Raw genomic sequence first — 14,970 nt, 5'->3', positions numbered from 1 at the left:
AAGCATAAGCTTGGGCCGTAAAATCCTTTTTAGGCCTCAATTTCTTATGATTTCATGTCTAAACTCTCCTAGGTATATCCCTTAATTAGTACACAAGCTTAAAGGAAGGAAAAATGGGACTTTTGGCAAGATTTTAGGTGTTTACGACCTAAGGGGATTCCGAGGCCGTAAACTCCATTTAATCCCCTAAATCTTATGATTTTTGGCCTCAAAATGTTATAAACTATGATTTGGACAAGATAGGGAAGAAACCCTTACGTTTGGAAGCCGGAATTCACGGTTTTGGAGTCGGTTTTGGGTCTAGAGAGAGAAAGTAGTGAGAGAGAGTGAAGAAGTGGTAAAAAGGCTTAAAAGTAGTGTTCATTTTCTTATATATGTCTCGGGTATTGCACTCGGTACACGGCTACCCGATGCTAAAGTTTAACGGGGTTAAAACTTTTTACCCGGGTGAAGTGGTTGAAAAGTAATATAACTCTATTTAGTTAAACGGGGTTAACATTTACAAGTTATAATTACTTATGATAATATCAGGACATATAAATAACTACATATTTGTTTATTGACGACTCCAAACATTACAGAAAATAATATATAGTGACGCATTCCGTTAGTGAAGATGGGATTTGTAACGGCAATATATCTGGGGTTGTCACATCATCCCCCCGTTAGGGGAATTTCGTCCCAAAATTTAGAATTCATACAGATAAGAATTACAGTGCTACTAAGCAAAGAGATGGGGATATTTGAGTTTCATTTGGTCTTCGCGCTCCCAAGTGAATTCCGGTCTTCGTTTGGCGTTCCATCGAACTTTCACAATTGGGATACGGCTTTGTTTCGTTCTTTTTACTTCCCGATCCATAATTTCTGCAGGCTCTTCTACGAAGTTGAGGGTCTCATTGACTTCAATCTCGTCGAGGGGAATTACGAGAGTCTCGTCGGAAAGGCATTTCTTCAAGTTTGAGACGTGGAAGGTAGGGTGGATGTTGCTTAGCTCGTGAGGTAGGTTGAGTTTATAAGCTACGAGGCCGATTCTGGCGAGAATCTCAAAAGGCCCTATGTACCTTGGGTTCAGCTTTCCACGCTTTCCAAAGCGTATCGTGCCCTTCCAGGGAGAGACCTTCAACAGGACTCGATTTCCCACCTGGAATTCCAAGGGTTTTCTTCGTTTGTCGGCGTAGCTTTTCTGTCGATCCCTAGCGGCTTTTAGTCGTTCACGTATCTGTACAATTTTCTCGGCCGTCTCTCGAATGATCTCCGGACCAGTGAGGGCGCTGTCAGGAACTCTTCCTTTAGCTAGTTGAGTGTCACCCATCTCAGCCCAACACAAAGGGGATCTGCACTTCCGGCCGTAGAGGGCTTCGAATGGGGCTGCCTTGATGCTCGTATGATAACTATTATTGTAAGAAAACTCCACAAGAGGTAAGTGTGTGTCCCATGATTTGCCAAAGTCAATCACACAAGCTCGCAGCATATCTTCTAAGGTTTGGATCGTCCTCTCACTTTGTCTATCGGTCTGCGGATGGTAGGTTGTACTCATGTCCAGCCTCGTCCCTAGTGCCTTTTGCAATGATTGCCAAAACCTAGAGGTGAATCTACTATCTCTGTCTGAGATAATAGATATAGGGATGCCATGCAGTTGTACTATTTCTTTGAGGTATGTTCTAGTGAGTTTCTCCATCTTGTCTGTTTCTTTGATGGGTAGGAAGTGTGCGGACTTGGTCAACCTGTCAACGATGACCCAAATGGTATCTAATCCACCTGCTGTCTTGGGCAGTTTGGTTATAAAGTCCATTGTGATCCGCTCCCACTTCCATTTCGGTATCTCAGGTTGTTGGAGGAGTCCTGATGGCTTTTGATATTCGACCTTGACCTTCGCGCAAGTAAGGCACTTACTTACAAAGGTAGCGATCTCCGCTTTCATGTTCGGCCACCAATATAGCTTTTTGAGATCCTGATACATCTTATCTGAACCCGGGTGTACGGAGTAGCGAGTGTTGTGTGCTTCCTTCATAACCAAGTCTCTAAAACCTCCATGACGTGGAGTCCAAATTCGGTCCATGAAGTAGTAGGTTCCATCACCCTTAACCTCCAGATTTTTATCCATTCCACGCAGGGATTCTCCCGTCACATTCTCAGGCTTTAAGGCTTCCAGCTGAGCCTCTTTGATCTGCGTGGATAGATGCGAATGAATAGTCATCGTCAACGACTTGGTCCTTCGACCAGAATACTCCTTCCTACTTAGTGCGTCTGCTACTACGTTGGCTTTTCCCAGGTGATATCTAATTTCACAGTCGTAATCGTTAAGTAGCTCGACCCATCGACGCTGCCTCATGTTGAGTTCTTTTTGGTTCAGTATGTGTTGGAGGCTTTTATGATCAGTGTACACCACGCTCTTCGTCCCATACAAGTAGTGTCTCCAGATTTTTAGTGCGAAGACTACCGCTCCTAACTCGAGGTCGTGAGTAGTGTAGTTTACTTCATGGGTCTTTAGCTGTCTCGAGGCATAGGCGAAAACCTTACCTCGTTGCATTAAGACACAACCGAGCCCCTGATTGGATGCATCACAGTATACAACAAAATCTTCTGTCCCTTCAGGAAGGGATAATACTGGTGCGGTGCATAGGGCTCGCTTCAGGGTCTGAAATGCCTTCTCCTGTTTCTCTTCCTAGTCGAAAGATACACCCTTCTGCGTTAACATAGTGAGATGCTTCGCAATCCGAGAAAAGTTTTGGATGAATCTACGGTAGTAGCCAGCGAGGCCTAGAAATTGACGAATTTCCGTAGGCGTCTTCGGTGCTGACCAGTTCTCTATAGCTTTAATTTTGGAGGGATCCACGTGAATTCCTTCTTCACTAACCACGTGACCTAAGAATTCAACTCTTCAGATCCAAAACTCGCACTTAGAGAACTTCGCATATAACTTTTCGGATCGCAACATTTCCAGGACTCATCGTAAATGATCCCTGTGTTCTTCCTCGCTCCGAGAGTAGACGAGGATATCATCAATGAAGATGATGACGAACTGATCCAGGTATGGACGGCACACCCTATTCATCAAGTCCATGAATATTGCGGGGGCGTTAGTCAGCCCAAAGAGCATCACTACGAACTCAAAATGCCCGTAGCGGGTTCAGAAAGCTGTCTTCGGAACATCTTCCTCAAGCACCCGTAACTGATGATACCTAGATCTCAGATCAATCTTGGAGAAGTAACATGCTCCTTGTAGTTGGTCGAATAGATCGTCGATACGAGGGAGAGGGTAGCGATTTTTGACCGTGAGTTTATTGAGTTCCCTATAATCGATGCACATCCGAAACGCTCCATCCTTCTTCTTCACGAACAAGACCGGAGCTCCCCAAGGTGAGAAGCTCGGTCTTATAAAACCCTTGCTGAGCAGTTCGTTGAGTTGACCGGATAGTTCTTGCATTTCGGCGGGCGCTAGACGGTAGGGCGACTTAGCTACGGGGGTAGCTCCTGGGACTAGGTCGATTCTGAACTCAACCTGACGTTTGGGAGGTAGGCCGGGAAGATCCTCCGGGAAGACATTAGGGAAATCGCATACTATGGGAATGTCTTTTGGATCTTTCGATTTCTGGTTAGTGTCGACAATGTGGGCAAGAAAGGCGCGATATTCCTTGCGTAAGTATTTCTGAGCCTGGATACTGGAGATGATACGAAGGCTCGTACCCGGTTTATGTCCATATATCAATAGGGTTTCGTGATTCGGAAGGTTCAGGAGAATGGCTTTGTCGGAGCATAGGATATCGGCGCGATGAAGACTCAACCAATCCATACCAACAATGACATCGAAATTTTTGATTGAGACCGGTATAAGATCGATTGAAAATGAGTGATCGTCTAACATGAGAGTGCAACCTATGTAGATTTCATTAGAGCCTTCTGTTTTCCCATTAGCCATTTCTACGACGAATGTTTCTTTTAGTGGTTGAGGGGTTTGTTGGAGTAAGTGTTTAAAGTTATGATTTACGAAGCTTCTTTCTGCACCACTATCAAATAAGACACAGGCATAAGAATTGTTGAGAAGAAACGTACCCATGACTACTGTGGGATCCGCTACCGCTTCATTGTGACCGATAGCGAGTAACCTTCCAGTTCCCCCAGCATTTGTAGCCTTTGGACAGTTCTTCTTGAAATGACCAGCTTCGCCGCAACCATAACACGTCGGGGTCACTCCCGAACCCGGAACTTGGGAAATAGGTTTGGTAGGAGCCTTGCAGAATCGGACAGTATGGCCCTTTCGGCCGCAGTTGGAACACTGCAATTCACGGCAGGGGCCGTTGTGGTGGAAAGGGCACTTGGGACACTTGGGCAGATTCCCACTATAAGCTTTTGGCGGGGTTGGTGCGGCTGGAGTGGCTGGGATGGTGACAGCATGGACCGCCACGATTTGCTGGTCCTTTGAGGAGGTTTGAGTTTTCTTGCCCTTCTTCTTATCCCATCGCTTCCTCTTCCTATCAGATGAAGCGGGTGGTGCAGTGGTTGTTGTTGCTAGAGTGGAGGAGATTTCGTGGTTGATCAGACTCTGGGCCAATTCCTTGGCGCTGTCAAAAGTGGTAGGGCGTGAGGCTAGAACATTTCCCCGATACGGGGGCACTAAACCCCAGATGTACCGTTCAATCTTCTTGCTTTCGGACGGGATCATGTTGGGACACATAGCCGCCAAGTCGCAAAACCTGGCCGTGTAAGCTGTTATGTCAGTCCCTTTCATCTTGAGGTTCTAGAGTTCTTCCTCAAGTTTCTGAACTTCGCCCCTAGGGCAGTACTCCCCTCTCATGAGGTCTTTTAGAGTGTCCCAGCCCATGGCATTGGCTGTGACCAAGGAGAGTGAACTGACATGGCCGTTCCACTATGTCAAGGCCCTGTTAGTGAGGGTAGCAGTAGCGAATTTGATTTTGCTCTCCTCGGGGCAAGAGCACATTTCAAATACAGCTTCGGTTCTTTCGAACCATTGGGATAATGCCAGAATTTCTCCAGTACCGTCGAAGAAGGTAGGTTTACAGTTCATGAAATCCTTATAAGTGCATCCCTGTACCCTTTGATGGACTTCACCGAACCTGGAGTTACCACCGATCGCGTCTCCAGAGTTCATTTGGGCCATGGCTGCTGTCACAGCCGCGGTCACCGCTATTTGGAACAACACCGGGTCGATCTGTGGAGGAGGAGGTGGTGGAGGAGGGGTTTGAGTTGCTGGTCTTCCTCTGCTTGGACGCTTTCGTGGAGGCATCCTTTATTGGAAGATCATAGAAATGATAGCAATAGTAAGAGCCTATTGCGAATATGAATAAAGTGTCTCATGGATTGAATCACATAATTCAAGATCAGAATGAGAGTCATAGCAATAGAGTAGTTAATTGCCAATATACTGGTATTAATGATGTAATACAGGTTCATGAAAATTGACCTAACAGTAGGTCTTACATCAAACCATAGAGAAAATGTTGGCAGGTTAGAGGTTTAACTAGAGTACTTTTAGGTTAGGAATGTTTACAGACGGGAGATCTACGGAACATAGAGAGAAAAAGGCTAGTCCTTTAAACAAAAGGGTGAGATAACTAGACGTCTTCTACTGGCGATGATTACTTGTTGGACGAATCCTCAGATCTGCTAGTTGATGCATAACTTCTTGAAGGTGTCGATCATGAATCCTTTGGCGTGCTCGGAGTTCCCTAACTTCGGCTCAGGATGCAGCCAGTTGATGTTGCAGAGCCTCGTTGGTCCTCCTTGTCCTGTCCATGGCTTCTTCGAGTTGACGGATGCGAACCGTGTTGAGATTCGAGTTGGCATCCACTTCTACAACTCGACCTATAGCAGCTTGACTTTGCTCGACATTCCTAGCAATCCTTCGGATCATGATGGGCACTTATGTTGTAGAAGCTTCGGTCTCCATTATATGGCATGGGCTGACCCTGCTCCTCGGTCCATCTGTGCAAGGATATGGCCCACATAGGAGTGGGACCCTGAAATGTCGGACGGGGGTTGGGGTTCGGAGCTCCGGAAGGTAGGTTATTAACTTCTGGCTTGGAGTCGGAGTTATCCGAAAAGCCTTCTGCTCGGTGGTCATCTAGAGGGATTGGATGATCGTTGTCCGAATCATTGCTGAGCCATCCTCCATTGCCCTGGTTTGGGTAGTACGGGTCGCCAGGAGGGTGGAAGCCAACCATGATATCTATGCGAGAAAAGGGAAAAGAAGATTAATAGGCGCACTAACCTAATTTACTTATAAGGTGATCGTCACGAGTTAGACCAATACTTGCATAATGCATACTAATTACATGTGACCGGGGCAGGATAGTCCGTCGAATAAGTGACCCTAACTCTAAATCCACAACCAAACAAGGAACAGGAAGTAAAGCAAAGATCACAGATTCTAAGTCTATAACGCCCTAGTCACATGTAACCGGAAAGTATCCATTTAGCAACTATTGCTTCATCAGTAATGACCCCTTTTTAGTTCTCACACACGTATATTTTAGAGGTATAGAATACTCCTATAGTATTCTTATTCTAACGTTATTGCGGTAGTGTTGGTAAGTTTTAGACTTGTTGTAACACCACAACCAAGCTTAGGCACATGCTAGTCACTCCCAGGAAAAGGTAGTTGATCAGGCTACATCCCCCTAAATGTGACTATATGTCTCTAAGCCCAATTGTGCTATCCAACAATCTTAATACTTTTGTTTTGTTCTAGGGTGATACTAACTTCTGTATTTTATAGTGATGTGTGTGTGTGTGTGTATATATATATATATATACTTAGTTAAATCTTTTAGATACTTCACAATATATATTCTTGATCAGAGTGTTTTAGTCCCGAAGTGTTTATAGTTCGTATATCTTTTATAGGTTGATATACTTGATTCACTATAAACAATGCTCTGATACCAATATGTCACACCCCAAAACCGATAACGACGGAATACATTTCGGGGTGGAGGACGTAGTGTACGGTATCATCACAATTGCATAACAGTAAAAGCAAGAAACATACAACCATTTCATTTACATAGTGAGTGTATTTACAAGTGTGTTTTGTAATGTTCAACAAACACCAAAAGTAAACAAAAATAAGAGATGGGTCTTGCATGCTCCATCTGCTCCAAAAATGCTGCAGTCGTACCTATCTATATTTGACCTGAAGATACAAGTTATTTTGAAAAGAATATCAGCATAAAGCTGGTGAGTTCATAAGAGTTTAGTGTGAGTTCTTATATAAAAAGCATTAGAACCGATAGTACGAAAGCTGAAATTTACAGTCATAAGTAGTAGTAAAACCTAGAAAATCCTATATTTTCCAGAAATGTATAGTAAGTGAAAACCTTTAAGAAATATGTCATTTTCATCTTTGAAAACCATTTATCGTGGAAGTATAATAGTGACTCACCAATAAGTAAAGCAATATGGTAAGTTATACTTGAAGTAAATAATAGTGGTGCAACTTCCTTTAGTGTTAGATACTTGTTTACTTTGGGATATTAACTTTACCTTTTGTTTAGTATTTTAGTGCGGTTATAGTGTATTTCTTGTATGTTACGAATAGTGTGAGTAATAGCAGACCCCATGACCTTCCCGGTCATGTACAGTATAGTGGAGTAAAGGCATCCCTGGACCTGTGCGGCTCGGACTAAAATTAATAGTCGGGATGTATTAGCGTCTGCCCCGTATAGATTTATACATATAGTGTCGTCTTCCTATCGGAAAACTTCGGGCGTAGTGCGTAGCGAATAGAGTATCTCGTAGTGGGTTAATGAGTTATCTCATGATTAGTACTTTCTCTTGTATTATAGTGTAGTAGTCTTTTGTATAACTCGTATTGTATTCTATTATTAGTGTTAGTTTCATAATAGAGAGAATTATAGTGGTGTAGAGTAGTAGTTAAAACGAGTAATAGAGGCCTTAACTATACCTATTATAGTTAACTTAGTGTGTATGATTCTGGTCAGGTTAGTGATTTAGGCATCTAATGAAATAAGAAATACTCGTAATCCATACTAATATACAAGATATATAACTAAGAAATCAACGACAGTCGGACGGATAACCACTACCCTAAGCCCACAATCAAACAAGAACGGGAAATAAGGCGAGCTATCGGTCCTAAGTCCTTCAAGTCTTACTTATATAAATATATCAGTGTGGTTACATTTTATAAGAAGATTTATTAAATAAAGGTATTGTACAAAAGAAACATTTAAAAAAAACTTGTTTGTTTATCCAAAATAGTTTTGAAAACAAATAATTTATTTATAAGGCATAGTGATAAATCACATGTGATTTGAACTACGGGTAGTGAATCACATGTGATTAACTCTGTAACATGAATAATTGTCTTGTATAACTTTTCATAAACATGTATAATCAACTTGTATCCCCCCTAAAACATTTAAAACATTTGAAAGGTTCATTAAAGGGGTATGAACTCACCTGAATTCGCGTAAATCGGGTGAATCGGGTAAATCGGGTAAAAGTGTCGGTTGAGCGTTTTGTTCCAAATAATGACTTGTGCACCTTTTAGGACCCTAATGTCATATGAAATATGTATTTTACAAGAAATTAATCATTTTATGCTTTCCATTTAAGTATTTAGGCATTCTAGCATCAATTCGGGGTTTTAGGGCCTAGAAGGGGTTTCCGGGAGTGGTACAAGGCCAAGAGAGGTTTACGGGGGAGCCCATGAGCTCACTCCCTTGGATTTTACGGCCCAAAGGCCACTCCTTGGGAGTTTACGGCCGTAAGCCCCCTAGGCTTGGCCGTAAACTCATGTGGTCCTCTCAAATTGCAAAATAAGGCCTTTAATCATTTCCCTAAATTATTAGCAAGTGTTTTGAACTAATTTGGAGGGTTTAAACCCTCATTTAGGGACATTTTGGGGAGTTTACGGCCAAGGCTTGTGCTTAGGCCGTAAACTCCATTTTTTTCTTCAAAATGTATGTTTAAATGGTCCAAAACACTCTCCTACATCTTAGATAAATTTATGAAGGCCTTATGTGGAGTTTTGGTGCATTTTGGCATAAAAATTGGGGAGTTTACGGCCCAAGTATAGTCTTGGCCATAAACTCTTCTTTTGGCTTCAAAATGAGATGCTTAATGGTACAACACACTTCCCTTCACCTTAGATAAATACTAGATGACCTTAGGTGAAGTTTTAGGGGCATTTTGGCATGTTTATTGGGTGTTTACGGCCTAAGCATAAGGTTGGCCGTAAACTCCTCTTTTTGCCTCTAAATGGTGTTGTTTAATGTACTAAAACATTTCCTAGGGTTATAGCAAATTTACCCCATGCCCTAGATGAGTTCTTGGGACTTAAATCCAAGTTTTTTGGGTGTTTACGGCCTAAGCATAAGCTTAGGCCGTAAACTCCTTTTTAGGCCTCAATTTCTTATGATTTCATGTCTAAACTCTCCTAGGTATATCCCTTAATTAGTACACAAGCTTAAAGGAAGGAAAAATGGGAGTTTTGGCAAGATTTTAGGTGTTTACGGCCTAAGGGGCTTCCTAGGCCGTAAACTCCATTTAATCCCCTAAATCTTATGATTTTTGGCCTCAAAATGTTATAAACTATGATTTGGACAAGATAGGGAAGAAACCCTTACGTTTGGAAGCTGGAATTCGCAGTTTTGGAGTCGGTTTCGGATGTAGAGAGAGAAAGTAGTGAGAGAGAGTGAAGAAGTGGTAAAAAGGCTTAAAAGTAGTGTTCATTTGCTTATATATGTCTCGGGTATTGCACTCGGTACACGGCTACCCGATGCTAAAGTTTAACGAGGTTAAAACTTTTTACCCGGGTCAAGTGGTTGAAAAGTAATATAACTCTGTTTAGTTGGACGGGGTTAACATTTACAAGTTATAATTACTTATGATAATATCAGGACATATAAATAACTAGATATTTGTTTATTGACGACTCCAAACATTACATAAAATAACATATAGTGACGCATTCCGTTAGTGAAGATGGGATTTGTAACGGCAATATATTTGGGGTTGTCACAACCTCGGGTTCTGAATCAGTGCCCTCATCATCTGCTTCCTCTTCATCTTCATTTTCCTCCTCTTCGGGATCCTCTTCTAGATCTTCCTCGGGAATCTCTTTGGGATCCTATTATGGATCCTCCTTGACCCAGCCTCCATTGCCTTGGTTAGGGTAGTAGGGATCTCCGGGGATATGAAATCCTTCCATTTTATCTGATTGAGAGTAGAGATAAGAGAATTGTATATATAACTTGAGTGTAAAAAAGAAAATTTTATTATAAGACCTACAGCGAGTCCTCCTATAATTACCTAATGTATAAAAATTACATATAATTGAGATCGAATGGACCATTGGATAAATAGCTTCACTCTAAGCCCACATCCAAACAAGGAAAAGGACCTAAAGCGAAATCACAAATCCTAAGCCCATGGAACCTCAATTATGTGTAACCTTAAAGTACGCACTTTGCAGTTATAGACCTGTCAGTGAAGGTTTTTAGTTTTCATAAGAATAATTCTATTTAATTGATGATTCCTAGTTCTAACGAAATGTTGAGGTTTACTCGCTTATTATAGTTTTTATAGGGTCTTAAATACTCCTCTAATATTTAAATTTGTAAGTTTGATTCTGGTGTTACTTTGGTAAGTTTTTGACTTGTTTCTCACCACGACTATTCCCCGACATATGTTGGTCATACCTCGGATAAATATAGTTGATCAGGCTATATTCATCCTAGATCTGATTACATATTCTAGGGCCTAGTTATAGTGTCCAACTTGTCTTAATACATTTGTATAGTTCTAACTATGACATTAAACTGTTACATGCATGTATTTGTACCTTTATGACACTAACATTTTAATTTAAATGAAATATGGTTGGTGTGAAAACATTTTGTCAGAGAGTTTTAGTCCCTTTGCATTTATAGTTTGTATATCTTATGTGGTTCGATATACTTAGTTCACTATAAACAATGCTCTGATACTAATCTGTCACACCCCCAAACCAGAACGACGGAATCGTTCGAGGGCGGATGACTTCATGTAGTATCATAACAGTTGAGTAAATAGTAAAGAAAGCATTCATAACCATCATAAATATAATTTAAAAAGTTACATTGTTGCTTGTAGTACATGTTTCAAAAGAAATTACATTATGATGATATAATAAGTTTGAAATTGACGCCTTAGCATCCCTTCCCCAAAAGTTGTTGTTTACATGTATTACTGAATCCCTGAGAAATACAAGTAGTTTTGAAAAAGTGTCAACAATTAAGTTGGTGATTTCATAAGCATTTTTGTATAAGAATTGTATGCCTTTTTGTATAAAGTAACTGAGTTTGTTTCTAGAAAATCCAATATTTTCCATAAATGAATAATAGTTTTAAAAGTTCTAAAAAACGGAATGCATAAGTATTTTCCATACTTAAAATAGTGTAAGTAAATCAAGTGTTTTAACACCTCATGTGAGTTTTATAACTATACTATTAACCTAGACTTCCTGTCACAACATTCTTCAGGCGTTGGAATGATATGATGTTTGTCACTCCAAACCTGCCGGTCCAACTGTAGCTAACATTTTAGGTGCGGCATTGTCAATCCCGTATAGATATATACACAAGTATCACACTCTCCGTATAGGAGATTATGGTTTATAAGACATGATTTGAAATAAGTACTTGAAAGTACATGAAGTTAAATGTCTCACAAAAGTTAGTATCAAATAGATTTACGTATGAAAAGTCCATTTTTCTTGTAAATTTAAGTATTTCCTTTTTATAGAGTTCATAGAGTGTAAAATATCATGAATATCTCGTAAACTATACCTATTTTAATTTTTCAAAAGTGTGTTTCATTTGAATGATAAACCTTGGTGTATTACCAACTTTGCATATAAAGTATAACATTTGTAATAACGTTATTTTACTTATTTAACATTTATACACAAAATGTAGATAAAGCATTAGAAACTGTATGTAACGATTTGCATTTTAACATAAGTTTTTCTTGCGTTTCACTTTTATTTTTCCCCCTAAAATATAGTAAAAACGTGAAAATATAGGGGTATGAACTCACCTGGTAAGTGGGATGAATTGAAGAAAACGAGACTTTTCTCGGGCAACACTTCGACCGGGAAGTGGAAAATTTCTCGTGAGTTTCGGACCTTCGGACCTTCATTGGAGCTTGGATATGTAACCGGGGCATCGTGATAGTTTCGGGAGGCTCGAGAGTGAGAAAATATGGGAGAAGTGTTGTGAATTATCAAAAGAATTTGGAAGCCTCGCACCCTTTATATATGGGTGGAACTGCCCTCGTACGGTGGGCATACTCGCGTACGCTGGGCGTACGCCATGCATGACGCCTTCGTTGGATACCAGACATCGGATGGGACGGGCTAGAGGTAGTAGGGAGACGTGGTCGATCCGAGGCCACACACTGAGTATGCTGCGCGTAATCTCGTACGCCATAGCGTACTCCCCTCAATTTGTGTGCCCCAATCTTCTAAAATGCGTAACTTTTGCATACGAGCTCCGTTTTTGACGTTCTTTATATCCACGCATAGGTGAGAATATACTCTACAACTTTAATTTAGACTTTGTTGGCAATTTTGACTTTATTTTTAATTATATATTTTAATAGGTCGGGATACGAAAAGACTGTTAAAAACTCATAACTTCTTAATCTGATGTTCATTCTGTCTATCTTTTTACCATTGTATTACTATTGTCGAGATCTTCAATTCTCGTTTAAGTTGCGTCGGCTAAAAGTCACTAGATCTCTATTTCGAGTTTTTAGCTGTCTACCGCTCTTCCGAAACATAGAAAAATTATAACTTCATCATACGAAGTCAGATTTGGACGTTCTTTTTATGTACGTTAATGGTTTAATGATATCTACGACTTTCATTTAGATACCTAAGGCTAAAAAGTATTTTATTGAAATTTTGCGTTTTACACTTAACAGTGTTTTACTGGTTTCGCTACGGATTTTCGATTAGTCATAACTTCTTCGTTATAATTCGGATTTTTGTGTTCTTTACATTTTTAAAAACTTTGTTACGATATCTATTACTTTATGAAACCCAATTGAGACTTTTGAACATTTTATTTTTGACATTAGTTTTATTATATCAAAAGGAGATTACAAATCCTTGACTTTTAGGTTATTATATTGACTTGAAATATCGGGTTGTCACAAACTTGAAATGAATTAAAACCATGATGATTTGCATATTCTAAGTCAAGTTAACCTTTTAGTTTAAGTTCATTAGCCTTATTTGAGACTGGCTGTGAAATGTGTTATCAATACCCATTTTTTGTGCATGACATTGTTATCTTAATAGTTTTTAATTATTTCATCTCCATACCCATTACATTTAACATGAATTGGTTGTTTCTTTGAATTGTTATTACTTATTACAAGTTATGGGGTCATTTTCTCTTCTAATATTTAGCATGCGTGTCATTGTGACAATGTATCGATGTCATAATGATCTGATCATATTTAAAAAGGCTGAAAATCTTTATTAGTAAATTTAATACACTATTGATTATTAGGTAAAAATGTACCATAATATTAATAAGTGTCCATCATTTAAAATAATCATATGATCAAATAATAAAACTAAATGAAAGGAAATAATATATTTAAAAAAAAACATAACTATAATATTATATGATGAAACACAATATGAACCAAAATACACATTTTTTTTTATTTTTATGGACTTTTTGATATTTTTATAATTACTTATAATTACGGAACCTCCTAATATTAGTGATAACATCAAAAAGTTATGGCCTTTGTGATATCTTTTTTTGATATTTTTGTAGGATGCAAAAGCATCTCGTCCAAACTTAATTTATATCTTTGAACTTTCTTTGATATTTTTTCCTTTTTTAATGTATAATGTGTGTATGATTGGAAAAAACAGAAAAGAAAAGTATCTTGTAGTTGGTAAGGGTTGTTTTGTAAATTGAAGGTTTAAAAGGAGAAAAAAGGAATGAAGAAAGATATGGATGATTTGCTTTTTAAATGAAGAAAATAAGGCAAATGGAGTAAAAAAAACTTGGAGGGTCTTTTATAACTGGTTTTCTAATGTTATTTTTTTAAAATAGTTTTACATGTATTTTTTCTTATTAAAGCATTGTTTTTTCAAAGTACTATGTTATAAATGGGTTTTACTTTTAAAACATCCACCACACACACATTAGAAGTTTAAGTATAGTGGGTTAGATTGAGGCATATGCCAGATAAAATAAATGTAACATCCATACTTCAGGTTTTATTTTTTGAATCTATTTTGTGTTTTAAAGACTTTGATTTAGAGGAATTGCCTTCCTGCGGCGTGGTGAGTGGGTTACCATGATGTGGTGTAGCCACATCACCATGCCGTTGTGGTCATTTATGGTTAGGGCGCATCGCCGCCTTAGGAATAAAACCCTAAGTGTCAGGCCGTAAGCCTTATTTATGGAATGTGGTGGCTAGGGTTTCTCTTACCCTCAACCCCTATCTTTCCCAGAGCTATTGCTTCTAGCCTCCCCTTTCATTTTTTTTTTTATCTCCATTTGGTGGTTTTTGGCTTTTAAAAGAAGAAGGAAGGCCTTGTTGTAACATACACGTTCTGAAATTGTGTATTGTTATTATTAAAAGTGAATAAAATTGAGTGTTGAGTTCTAACAAGATGGTTTTTACTAAAAATGAAGTAAAACTATGTTTAGAATCACTCAGAAAATATTGGAAGTCTTATAAGATTCCAATTAAAAGCCAAATAGTGAGATTTAGCGAAAATATAAAATTTGAAATAAGTAAAATTTTATTATTTGATGTTGTAAATCATCTCGTTAAGAACTTGTAGGCGAAAACCTCGTCGAAATCCGAGTTATAACGAAGAAGTTATGACCAACCGAAGATCCGCGACAAAACCGGCACGACGCCGAATGATGTAAAAAGTGAGTTTTTGGTAAACTACTTTTTAGTCTT

Source organism: Lactuca saligna, chromosome 2 (genome assembly GCF_052625555.1).
Source record: "Lactuca saligna cultivar CGN05327 chromosome 2, ASM5262555v1, whole genome shotgun sequence".
Lineage (NCBI taxonomy): Eukaryota > Viridiplantae > Streptophyta > Magnoliopsida > Asterales > Asteraceae > Lactuca > Lactuca saligna.
Note: the sequence above shows the minus strand (reverse complement) of the source record.